The sequence below is a fragment of the Pollicipes pollicipes genome, unplaced genomic scaffold (genome assembly GCF_011947565.3).
Source record: "Pollicipes pollicipes isolate AB1234 unplaced genomic scaffold, Ppol_2.1 Scaffold_3087;HRSCAF=3621_pilon_pilon_pilon, whole genome shotgun sequence".
In the NCBI taxonomy this organism is placed as follows: Eukaryota; Metazoa; Arthropoda; class Thecostraca; order Pollicipedomorpha; family Pollicipedidae; genus Pollicipes; species Pollicipes pollicipes.
In genome coordinates this window covers 26741852-26754894 of record NW_023596225.1, presented here as the reverse complement: position 1 = coordinate 26754894, position 13043 = coordinate 26741852, and positions in this window count along the sequence as shown.

Sequence of the window (13043 nt, the reverse complement as noted above, 5' to 3'; positions counted from 1 at the left end):
TGCGTATCATGTACTAACTTGGGGAGGGAGGGCTGGGTGAACATGGCACCTCTCACTTTGATTACATTAATGCAGGTTATGGGTATTTTGTTCAACTTCATCGTAATGCTACCCATTGACCGCAAAGGTTCGTTCAACTGCACTAGCGAGCGGACAAGTGGAAAATGTTACAATGCTGTGGATTCACTGATACGGAAAGCACCAACAAACGCCGCCATCTTCAGATGATGCCAGGTCGCTGGAGCTGCCAACACCAGATGACTTACATTTATTCTCAGTTTAGCACCGTAGATGGCTTGTATGAGGAAGCTAAAAACAAGGCACAGGGTCAGCTCTATCAGATTCACGGCAGGCGCAGACGGCTCGCCAGACGTGTCGGCCCAGGGGTCTCAACACGGCCCGTTGCGTCGCTCGACGAAGCTCATTTACCAAGTAAAGCCACCGGTGGTATCGACGACGGGAATCACGTGTTCCCCGCGCAGAGGAGGCGGGCGTGGCACAGGTGGGCCGGCGGTCCCAACGACTCGGACTGCTGTACGCCCTAGGCAGTGAGCGCTGTAACATGACGGGCGCCGCCATGTAACGATGCGAACCAAAACCCGGATCTTTTTTGCTGCTGCGAAAAGACTTGGACCATTGTCAAGCGTACAGTTCTTACGATTTGCCGTTTGAAAACCAGTATCAGGGTTGCTGTATTGGAAGTAACCGATTGGAAACAAGTGCGTTAAGTTCGCGAAACTATCAGGAGCCGCAGGGAAACAGGGGCAATACCTTGTGGTTTACAAAGGGATAACTGGAAATCCAAGTGCACGTTTTGGTTCTTACAAAAGGTCACTGACAACCGGAAACCAACAGTAAGAACCAGACAAACTCCGGCATCAGGAACAATCTGGACTAATTACTGTGTTCCTACCGCAGCTAATCGACTGATCTCTTCACATCTGACATGTATGATTTTGAAAACCTTACGGTCTCAAAGACGTATGCGATACTTAAGCGGAAAATTGACAGAGACTGCAAAAGTCATTAATCGTGCAGGAATCAATAACGCTTTCTCCACCAAACCACGAGGCCATGTCGTCCTGTCATGTTCCCTGTCACTCTTCTGTCCTTGGCGGTCAGGATTCTTGGATAGCCTGTTGTTCTGGGCAGTCTGCGCTCCCTGACTTGGCGTTCATGCCATTACGCTTTTCTTGGCACTCAGCCTGTGGTTCCTCACAGTACCGCTGTGCAAGAACGCCTGAAATACCGAGAGAGGAACCGCCGCCGGCTTCCGTCACGTGATCTTCTGGCTGGGTGCGCCACCTGTGACCACTCGCCTGCATGACGGGCGGATGGGGCAGCGCCGCCTTCGACAAGAGTTCAGCGCCGGCGGCCAGGGGCGAGGGGATGGGGAAGGGGGGGGGGGGGGCTTGCTTGGTCTGTCTACGAACTTCGATGACACCGTCAAATCTGCGAAATGCAAGGTAGCCGAAATTGATAGCATCACGAGTAAACTTTCCATCCACGTCAGTCATTCATATGGCTTGGGCCACGCAGATATACCACTTAGTCAGTGAATCAGCGATGCAGCACCCGCTGTCATGGTCATGCACTTGTCTGACGATGGCCACCGCCGTTGATGATCCGAACCGCAGCCGTTGTTCCGTACAGGATGTTCTTGACCTGGTTGTGTCCCCAGTGCTGGCTGTACAACACGCTGCTAGAGGACCCGGCCTCCGAGTGTGACCGTCCCGTGCCTGCGCCCGCGGATGCTGCGTGGCCGGCAAGTGTGTGACCTGCAAGCAGGACTCGCTCCGCAGTCCCAGTCTCGTTTGCGCCGCGCACGAGTGCGTGCAGAGCGCGCTGGACGACCACCGCGCCGGCGCGGCCGTCTGCCTGCAGAACCGCTGTGTCGAGTGTTGCTGCGACGGGGACTGCGCGGGCGGCCGCCGCTGCTCGCTCTACCAGTGTCGGCGGAGGGAGGTGGACGGCGGTCGCTACAACAGCGGCTCCGACTGCGCGTCCGGCTACTGCGCCGACAGTTGCTGCACCGACTGCGCCGACCACTCCCACTGCGGCGCGCTACTCTTCCGCCAGCGCGGCGCGCGCCTGGAGCTGCGCAGAGGCAGGAACAGCCGCTCCGACAGCCAGCAGTGCAGCTCGAACCGCTGCCTGCACGGTGTTTGCACCGAGTGTTCGGCGTCCCATCCGTGTAAACCGCACCAGGTCTGCGACGCCGGCACCCGCAGGGAGCCGGCTGACACCGGCGCCACCTGCTGGGTCAGCTTGTAGTGCAAGTCGGGAATCTGCAGAAAACGACGCTGCGGCGCATGTATGAACCATGAAGACTGCGTCAAAGATAAATTGAGTGATGATGACAAGTGCCAGGAGAAGCGTAAGCCACTATCCCCATGCATGATTCGCAGATGGTGTCTGTCCAACATCTGCAAAGACAACCGAATTTGCGTTGACAGCCTCACCGGTTGGGACTGTCTCGAGGATCATTGCTGCAACGAAAACAGCTGCAAAGCCAAGGACCTGTTCGGGTACAGTTGTCATGAGGATGATCACTATCACTCCCATAAATGCGGCGAGAAGAAAACATGCGTGCGATTTACACAGCACAAGGATTGCGAGCGTGTGGGGGGGGGGGGGGGGGACTGAACGACCGAGGGCACGGCCGGCCGGCCAGGAGCGTAAGGACCTCCAGGGGAGCTGCGACAATGACGACCACTGTCGGTCGGGGCTCCGCGGGCGGTCCGGCGACTGCGACAACTGTCTGTCCAACGCCAATTGCCATCGCTCCCACCGCCGCGACAGGGGCATCTGCGGTCAGCGGCGGTCGCTGCGCGAACGCTGCGATGGCGGCGACGATTGCAAAAGAGCCTTCCTGCTTCCGCGAGCAGTGTGTCAGGTGATCAGGCCTAGCCGGCTGTGACGACAGCCAGTACTGTGGCGCCTCCGGGTGGTGCCTGCCAAAGGTGGGCGAATGCTTGCGCTGTGATGCGGACGTCGAGTGCCTCAGCTGAACACTGTGGGGCGGACAGGGAGCGTGCGTCGCGTGCAGGCCAAAAGTGGGCTGCGATGGAAACAAGTTTTGCAATGATCCCTTCAGGTGTCAGGACAAGATAGCGGACAGGCATTGTTGCTCAGGGCAGAAAATCCTGTCAGTCAGGATTTTGCTCGTCTCTTGGTGGACTCGTTTCCTCCAAACGAAAGCTGAAGCAAGTTTCGGTTCCGTGCTCAGTGGAATTTATCGGGCTGTGTACTTCCACAATCATTATCGCCGAGGAAGTGGTCGTGAGTTCAGTTGAGGAGTAGTCAGAAGACTTTGAACTTCCTGCACACCATCCAATTTCTGAACCATTTCATATATATTAGTTTCGAACTCTTTGGATCTATCTATCTTAAGATTAGTAAACAAATATAATTTTTCGTCATGGATTGCTTGGTCTTCCTTTACAAAATATATTTTGACATGGCTGGAGGATACAATTTAGTTGTGTGTGGCACTAAAACGCCAGCCCAGCGAACTAACGTCGAGGGTACGTCTCTAGGCCAATCGTGGCAGATCAGAACTGGTCCAAAGGTGCCCGATTCTGATTGGTTGAGAGACATCACAAATGTTCGCATGGAAAACATAATTCATAAACATTTTTAAACGATACACATCCCCAAAACCACCGGTCTTTCCTGCACTTCTCTGCAAGGAAGCTGCGCAGGTGCGACAAACAGAATAGGATACAATACATGTGTTTCTCTATGCACGGTGTGCTCGTGTGCGTGTTGACCGATGAGTGGGTGCCTGATGACAGTGTTTGTTTACCGTACCCACGCGATATATAGTTCAATCTCGGCGGTGTTTTGCTGCTTTGGCTTTGCACTTGACTGAAACACTGATGTGTCAGTGGAATGGAATGGTCTTCTGTAGACTTTCACTGCAAGAATAGCAGTTGAAGAATCTGGTTGAAGTCAGGTGCAGTACGTTAGGTCTATGCAAACCAAGGACCAAGAAGGACCAAGAAGACCAAGAGTTCAGGTGTGTAGTTCACTTATATAATTGGGGGACCCAGCGCCCCTTCCCCTCAAGTTGACCTCCACCCACCCCCAACTTTTCAGAGGAAGTCAGCCAAATCCAGGGAGAAACTTTTAGAAGGTAGGTTTAGTCATCTTTCATTGCTTACCCACCTCCAAGTCATTTCGAAAGGCTTGCTACGGAAGCACATAATTTTACGACGGCTGCTTGCGTACGCCAGGTGCCCGCCGCTCGTTGTTAACTGTAGCGGCCAACGCCGCTCGGTTTGATGGAAATTACAGCCCCGGCTATCGATGCTCTTGCTCCCAAAGTTGCGAGCACGCAGCTCAACAACTTGTTATGCAATTTGTCTGACTAGTTGATTCTGAACGAGGATGGACGTCCTCTTCCCGTTACCCCTCTCCACTTTGGCCCCATTTTGACACGCTCTGTTGAACACAAAATAACCTTGCCTTCTCTGGGCAAGTGACCCAATGGGGAAGACACTAGGGATACATTCTATTTTCCGGTCGGGACTAAAGGCAAATTTCATCACAGCGCAGGTGCCTGCCGGCTGCCACGCTGACGACACAGCGGCGGGGTGCCCTGGTCAGTACGAAAGCCTTTAGAGAGACCAATCATGCAACGGTAGCCTGCCTGACGCCGTAGGCCCCATGACCCGAGCATTTGACCCCGTCTCGGTGCAGGAGTTCTGATTTACGCAGCAGGACTCGTCATTGCCGCAAGAGGGCCAATAATTGACACAGATACTCCAGTTCGGCTCAACGAGCCTTTGGCTGAAATGGGGTGGAGGTTCCTTGTTCCGCACTGGGAGCGCTGACTGACACTGACACAGCTGACTGACACAGGTCCCTTCCATTTTCTTATTATGGACTCTCATCAGAAGTTTTCTTATCTCTTTTCATTGTCAGAGGGCCTGATCAGCGCAAGAGGCCCTCTGGCATTTGGGGCACCGTCACTGTTTGTGTTCAGAAAATGTTTTCCTGGCCGAGTCGGGACCCATTGCCGACACAGGACCCTCCGTTAGGTACTGTGCGTACCTGACCGACACAGAGGCCCTCATTGTTTCAGGTATCCGGACCAGTGCAAATCGCGGGTCCCGGGTCTTGCTCCTGCATTAAAAACGGCCTCTCTGGGCTTGGACCGGCACGCTGCCGACTGCTTGGTGTTGGTGGTCTCTGGCCGAAAAAGAGGCCCCAGTGTCCCACGGGGGTCCTCAATCAGTGCAAAGGGTCCTTTGACTGACACCCAAGAGCCCATCTCTGCAGTGACCTGTGATCTACAGCCAGCTCTTCATGCTCTCCACATGGGAACTTGATGGTCAGTTGCAAGGGAACCTTCGGGCCCCTCTGCGGGCCCCCTCGAACAATGCCCAGGCCGACTCTGGGTTCCTTGCCAGTACAGGAATCTTCGCTAGGCACTGTAGTCCTCTGACCGACACAGGGGACCCTTCATTCGGTTCAGGAGCCCAACCGATGTAAATCATGGGCCACGGCCTTGTCCCTGCTGGGAAACGGGCCCTCAGTTCCCAGACTTGACGCTGGAGCAATGTGGTGACGAATCCGTCTTGTCACCGTCGTTCAGCCTCCACCAAAGGTTTTGTAGTTTCGCCAAATAGGATTGAGCGGGACAAACCTAATTCTAGATACACTAGACAATAGGTTTCTCCTCGGATTTGACCCACTTTCCTCTCAACGTTACGGAGTTGGATGCCCCCTCCCCCCTCCCCAGCCGAATAGGAAACCAGGGCTCTGCTTTAATGCGTCTCATTGCTGTGTAACGCCGGAAGATGATGTCGTTTGACGTAAATGTCATTTTGTTTGTCGTCCACTGACGAAATGGGGTTTCGGCATTCGACGCAGGGTCAATGTTATGTTGCTTTATACGTTGTTGGACGTGCACGGTTTCGGGAGTAAATTGTCAGCTGATGTGCGCGACTACTAAAGGCTGCCGTTAAAACGCTACGCTCGCGTTGGGCATATCGAAACAGCTAGTGGTTTTTGTTTTTTGTTGTTGTTTTTTTGTTTGTTTGTTTTTTTGGTGGTCGTCGGACGATAACCGCCATCGATGTAGTCGGCTGTTGCCGATAGTCAGATTTTCGTGCCTGATCTAATATTCACGTCGAAGTGAAGGCCGACACATTTCAAGGACCCTCAAACGTAAACGATTTATAACTTGGTCACGTTTTTGGGACCTAGTATTCGATTTTTTCCATTTCCGATAGTGTGGAAAAATGATGCAACTTGCTGTGGTTTGCAGACACTGAAACATCAATGAAAAATGCAAAACACTCGAACAACAGCGCAAAACTAAGCCACAGTCAGCACGACATATGATTCGTGTGATTAAAAAACATGCAGCATGCAGAAAAAAGCAGCAAATACTGAAGTACACGGGGTATGAATATTGAACTTTAAAAGCATAATTCGCTCAGTCAGCCACACTCAATTAAACATATTCATACGAATGTTCAACATACGAATGCTCAACAAGAGCCCAGACTCTAGAAACTCGTGTCGGAAATTCCTGCCACGTGACACTGCAGTGGTTCACTCCGAGCCGACCGAAAGTTAACAGCATCCACGACTGGACTTTTTATAAAAGCCGTGGTGTCCGTCCTTCATTGCTAATTTCACAGTGCATGTCGGCAGAAATGAAATTCCACCCTCACAGAGCGTCAAGGTCCTGGGCGTGCATAGCCCCGGGTCCTGCGTGTTCAGCGGTGCCATTATTTCCTGGTGGGACCGGCCAGAATAATCCACAATCTACCGATGTGTGCGAAATGTCTTCTGGTGGAAGCTCTCGTCTTTCCTCACAATACGACACTTCCTGACCGTGAATGGAAGCTGTACGTCAGCGCAAGGCCCAGTGCGTTCAGAAGGCGTTCAACTTTGGCGTCCGTATTGTGATTGCCTTTCATCGGCGCACCATAGTGATCCCATCGTTAGTGAGAAAAAGGAGGTATCAATGTGACGGAGCTGTTCTCTCAATGATCATGATGATCACTGATCTCGCTGATCATGATGATCACCGCAATGTAGCATCTCCTCCCTGCCCTCGGTGCCTCTGAATTGCTGTGCGAGCGACTGTTCCGGCGCTCTGATCTGTCTGCCCGCCGCACGCGTACTGCTGACGACGGGCAAGTGCAGCTACCCAAAGTGCGAACAGAATTCGCGCGCCGCATTTTTTTTTTTTTTTTTTTTGCTGGGCCACGGACGCTTGGAATTGCCTGTCGTCGGAAGTAGGACTGCGGACTCCAACGGCGTCTATTTCTAAAATCAGCTGGTGGGGGGAGGGGAAAGCAGGAGTCAATAACGTCCACCCAACCTACCCCCCAATCCTGAGATCTCCCTGGATTTCGGCCACTTGGATTTACGTCCGCGATGCTAAAATTAAAATTTAAAAAATGGGTCGATTCCAAATTGTTTTAATGTTGAGGGATGGCGTTCTTTCCGAAGCCAGTGTGACAGTGACAAGGATAATAGATGATAATGATAATATTGATATTGGTATGTTTAGGTACCTAGTGTACCAGCAGCTCAGACGGCAGTTCAGACATCTCAAATCTCAGAGCTTACTGCACCGATCGCTGTGAGACCCCACCATTGTATGCGCCATGCCTGATAAACGCTTGCAGTTAACAATCTGCTAACCCTTGGTCAGGTCAAAAGTCGTAAAATTTCACAAGTTCCAAACTTCTTGTTTGCAGCCAACTCAGCTCAGAACCTATCGAACCGATCATTGCTCCACCACTGGATGCATCATACCTGCTTCATGTGCCCTGCCTGATCAATACGTGTGGCGTGTCAATACCGTTTATTCGCGATTGTGTACAGGCCTCCTCAGCAGTGTTTTGTTGGTTGCTGGCTCCAAGACGTCCAGAAGTCCGCCGAACCGTATTGAGCCTGGTATTGAGCCTGGGTCGAAACGGGCCGGTTTGGTCAGTCTCTTGCTGTGACAGATGAATGACCTCAGACTGGTCCTTAGGGACATGCTTTCAGCACTCCGTGTACAGCTTGTCACGGAGATACAAGTCCCGTAAGCAAACAGGGGCAAAACTGACGGAAAAGACGTCACTGCTGTAGTAAACGGGAATCTTGAGCCTCACCGTACGTGTCGTGTGCCGCCGTGTCAATTCTTTCTCATTTCGACGATTACGACCTTTCCAAATGTGCCGAGTTAATTATCTCTCGTACAGTGTGCTTCGTGTTTCTTAGCTCACCAAAAAAGCGACGATCTTGCATCAGCGCACAAAATATTTACAAATGTTATTGCTGTAATGTGCGTGACCGCAAAAGTGAAGATAGAAATACTCCCTCGCTTTAGTGCTACAAAGACAACAATAGCGTATGGTTTTATAATATAACTTGCAGCTGCTAGGTATGAGTGCTGAAGGTTTGGAAATGATGGGAGCAACAGTTCCTGAATTAGCTGTCTGCATGTAAAATTTTAGAGTTTATTCAATTTGACAACCTTTGAACCTAACCTAGGGTCACCAAATTTTCCACTGCAAGCAATAATACTAAGTGTGGCACATCCAATGGGGAAGATTTCACGGCGATCGGTGCAGTAGGCTCTGAGATCTGAGTTGTCTGTATTTGCGTGTACAATTTTTCCTTCGCGTTTTCGAGGTGTTTGACTTCAGGTCAGGTCTCGATATTGCCTCCCATGACTCACCTTATTGTACGGAACCGATTGGTGAAGGTTTAGAGGCGATCGGACGAGCTGTTTTGTAGAACGTGCGTGTCTGCCACATATGCCGGTTTTTATACCCTGCCTCTTAAGACACTCGCTGCATTTCATCAGGCCCAGTATTCCCTTCTTCGTTTATATGCATTGAGGGGAGGGGGGGGGGGGGTGACTCCAAAGAGCATTGAAGAGGCTCAATTCAGTGTTGGTGGGGAAGAGGAGGGCCTCATGCACCTCGAACGCACTGCAAAGTAACATCCCTGATAGACTCGCTCCGCCCTGTCCATCGAGCAGAGTCCAGGTGGCGTAACCCAACTTTTCACATCTCCCCGTATCATACGTGCATTTAATTTTGTATGCATGATTTTGCCCGCTCTAAAACCGTAAAAACCACACTTCGGCCAAAATATGCAATATGAAAGCTGTTGGGAGCTGTCAGCATGACAGCAAAGTCAACGAAATCCACGCATTTCGCTTTGATGGTACCCGGAATTCCGCCGGCCAAAATATTCCTCCCCCAGTGGTTTGCTCTTAAAACAGGCCGTGCATCAACGTGAAGTCACATTCCTCATAATATACCTTTTTACGAGGTACACCTTATGCCAGCAAATTCCATTGCCAAACTTTTAACTGAGTACTTGAGAGGATACAAATATGTCTAGAGGTCAACTTTTGGTAAAAACAGCATTGCTGACGTTCGCCCACCTCCTGCACATAATAAACAACCTCACGCTAATGTTCATCCCCTGCATTGTCACAAGCCAGGCACGTCTGTCACCGTGTTTAACAGTTTGTCTGGTGTACAAAGATTCCCTTTATGCAGAATCGCATGCAAATCCAGCGGTATGGCAGCGTGTCTCCTTTTAATAGGGTCATACCATTGTCCTACAGCGTGAGAAATTGGTGGTGAATAGACCGTCCAAAAATCATGTGACGCATTTCTGGCCATTTTCGACGAACATTACGCTTTCCTCGTTTTAGTTTATTACGTTTTGGAGGGAAACGCACATTTGTGGAAAACACTACGGCGTTTTTCCTTCCGTTCATGTGCTTCTGACTCTTCTCACCTTGTTTTTGTCCACCACATTGTCTCGGTTCTCGTTAGCCACAGCACCAAAGTCAACCAGCAGTGCTGAATCCATTGCAGCCGCAATCACAATCGCTAGCCCTCCAAGCTACGCTGAACCGAAGGGATCTTCGCGTCCTGCAGTGCATCATCTGTGATGCCAATACCGTGTGACATTTTGTAGCCATTTCATGCCCGATTCATTCCTTGCTTTTCGTTTCGCTGATTTTCTTTCTATGTTTTGTATTATGTGTTATTCTGGTTTTTCCCTTTTAAGTATTTTCCTCTCAAAGTTTCAGGATTTCTCTTCTGCTCAGGGGTGCAGCCAGAGTATTGGGATTGGGGGAGGGCACAGAATTGACAAAGGGCTTATTGCCGTTGAAAGCCCCCTCCCCAAAAAAGGTATCGGATATGACCCACTTGATTTGAAGAGGCGTACAATTTGTCTTTGTCGAATTTTAGAATTTTCCTTCCAGAAACAGAAGCCAGAAGACACCAAAAGATGCAATTTTGTTTGCATTTTGAAGGCAATATACTGAAGGGACCAGGAGTTAAATAAATACATAAAATAAATCATCGGCATTGTTAGCTTTACATTCGGTCAGTGAACTTTTTCTTTATATAGTATAGTTCTGACCATGCCCGCTCGCAAGTTTTAGAATCCAACAAGTAAGACCTGTCGGCCTTTGGCCAACGACATGGAAGCACCCTTTGGCTGACTTGCTCCTCCGCACGCGCCACCTGCTGACCCCGCCGGCATGAAACCCGCCATGGCACGTCGTCTCTCGCCAACGTTTCTCTTTCACCTGATCAATCCTCTAGCTGCGTTGTAGCTCCTACCCCTGTCCCTCTGCCTGTGCCGTCCTCCATCTGCGGCGCGACCCCTACTCCAGACTCCTCTTTCGACCCTTCCGTCCGCACCGAAGAACGAACGGAAAATAAATTGTATACCGCTGACCGTCGGCGATCGCAGCGCGACAATCTCCAGTCTTTCGCCCGCGCCAAGTGAATGAACGGCAGAAGAATACGCACGTGGGTTTTCCTACGACGTTTTACTTGAATTCTCGGCGGCGGCGACCGGGCGATCAATCGGTGGCATTTCGACGTCGCGAAAAAAAGCGATATCGTAGCCTTTTAGGTAAAGTGGACGTTTAAGCGAAAAAGTGCATATGGTGAGCGAAAAATAGGGTAGCAATTGGAGCCAATGAATCCGCGCGTGCGGTGATGTGAATTTCGCCGCGATCGTGGCGACGGTTTCGACGACGGCGTGTTGCATTGGGCCCCGTTTTTCCAAATCCCGACATGCCCGGCTTGCTCGCCGATTACCGGCGCAACGGAGCTTCGCGCAGTCTCGTGTCGCCCACGTGAAATGTGGACAGTACATGGGTCGACGCGTTGAAATTGGATTCACCCTCCATCGGCTCCGTTTGCCGAGATGTGGCGTAAAACGTGAAAAACGGTCGAAAACGGGAAAATCTGTCTTCGCCGCCGCTGCGCACGTGGCACGTGGCACGTACGCCAAACGTGACATCACGCGATTCCCTGTTGGATTTTCTGTCGAAGGTGCTGATTTTGCGTCGCTCCGACCGCCGGTTGCCGCGATGCGGCCGCTGCTTTGAACGGCCGCTCGCCGATTTTCGTCGAGGTCGCTTTTTCGCGCCGCCCATGCTAAACCAATGGGCCAAAAACTCGCATTCAAACACGCGCCACGCGCGACCCGTCGACTCTACCGCTCCGAAACTCGCCTCAACACGTCGTCACGTGCGCACGTGCATCGTGTCAAAATTTCACCTTCAAGCGACTCGCCATTTGACCTCCACCCGTGTCAACGGCAAAAAACGACCCACAGACAGACAGACAGACGCACCCTACCCAAATTACCGCAAAGTCCGGCGTTACAGTCTCCATGAGTTGGGCGTCGTCGGCTACCTGGCAAACATTACAAGCGGCAGCCAACGGGAGAACGAAAATGGTGACGATTCTGAAAAGTATCTCTGAACGCTTTAATACCTCATTTGTACATTAAAAACTCAGTGGTAGCTCGGGAGTAAGCTAACCTGTGTGATTTTTACATTTGTAAAAAGAACGGACTAGCATTTACAACACCGCAAACCGGTGCTGGCACTTGGTGGAGGAACCGGACAAGTAAAGGTGGAATCTATTCGCGTGTTACCGTAGCTATCAATTAGTACACAGAACAATATAAAAATTATGCAGGTAAAACATATGCCTTAGTCTATTCTTCGAATAGTACTAAGTGATTTTGAAGGACTTTGGGAAGCATAACGTAAGTCGTTGCGTGCATTTGCGAGGAACACGATGCATGTAAATAAGGCAGCAATAATAGCCGCATTCCTCGCAGAATATCTAACAGGATGGAGAGATGGATGCATTGATACTTCGGATACATGCCTTTTTTGAAGCGAATATCAGTGGTAAGTTCAAAATTGCCTGCCAATCCTACTCGATTTCTCATGTTGTTTTTTAAACAGCCGCCAAAGTTTGTACATGTCACCCACATTCAGGCGATTAAAGAAGGGCAATTGCCAGCCATTACTATGACACAGTGCATATCTAACTAAGAGTTAGAATGCGCGAAATATACGTGTACGTGTATCTTCCCATTCTCCGCGATACTTTACGAGTAATACGGCTCTTAGCACTGCCTTATTTAAGAGGCGTTATTTACGACGGTCGTTCTCGTACCCAGTATCACGCCTCTCGTTCTTAGATGCAGCGGTCAACGCCTCTCACAGTTCGATGGCAGCTGTACCCCTGCCAGCGGTGTCTCTGCTCATAAGATTGCGAGCGTGCAAGCTCAAAGCATTTTAATGTAACTTGTTTCAAACCTCCTCAGGCAAGCATGGATTGACTATTTTCTTTTTTTCACCTCATTTCGGTCCACCGCAATAAACACTAAGGAGACCCCCTACCTTTGCCAGGGGAGGGGCCCGTGGATAGATCACTACAGGAAACATCAACTTTCCCGGTAAGGGGCTGAAGCCCCATTTCCCCCCCCAGGGATAACTCACCCATCAGTCCTCTTTCCTGAGGTGGAAGGCCCCTTGACCCCAGCAGTTGGCTTCGGATCGACGCAGGGCCCTCATTGACCCAAACACATTCCTTGTCGCCGCAGGGTCCAAAACGTGACAGAGATTCCAGTGCGGGTTAACGGGTCACTTGCTGAAATGGGGTGAAGGGCGTCCGTTCGGCGTTGGGGACCCTGCCTGACACAGATGTTTATCAATGAAGTAGAGATGTTTATCCATC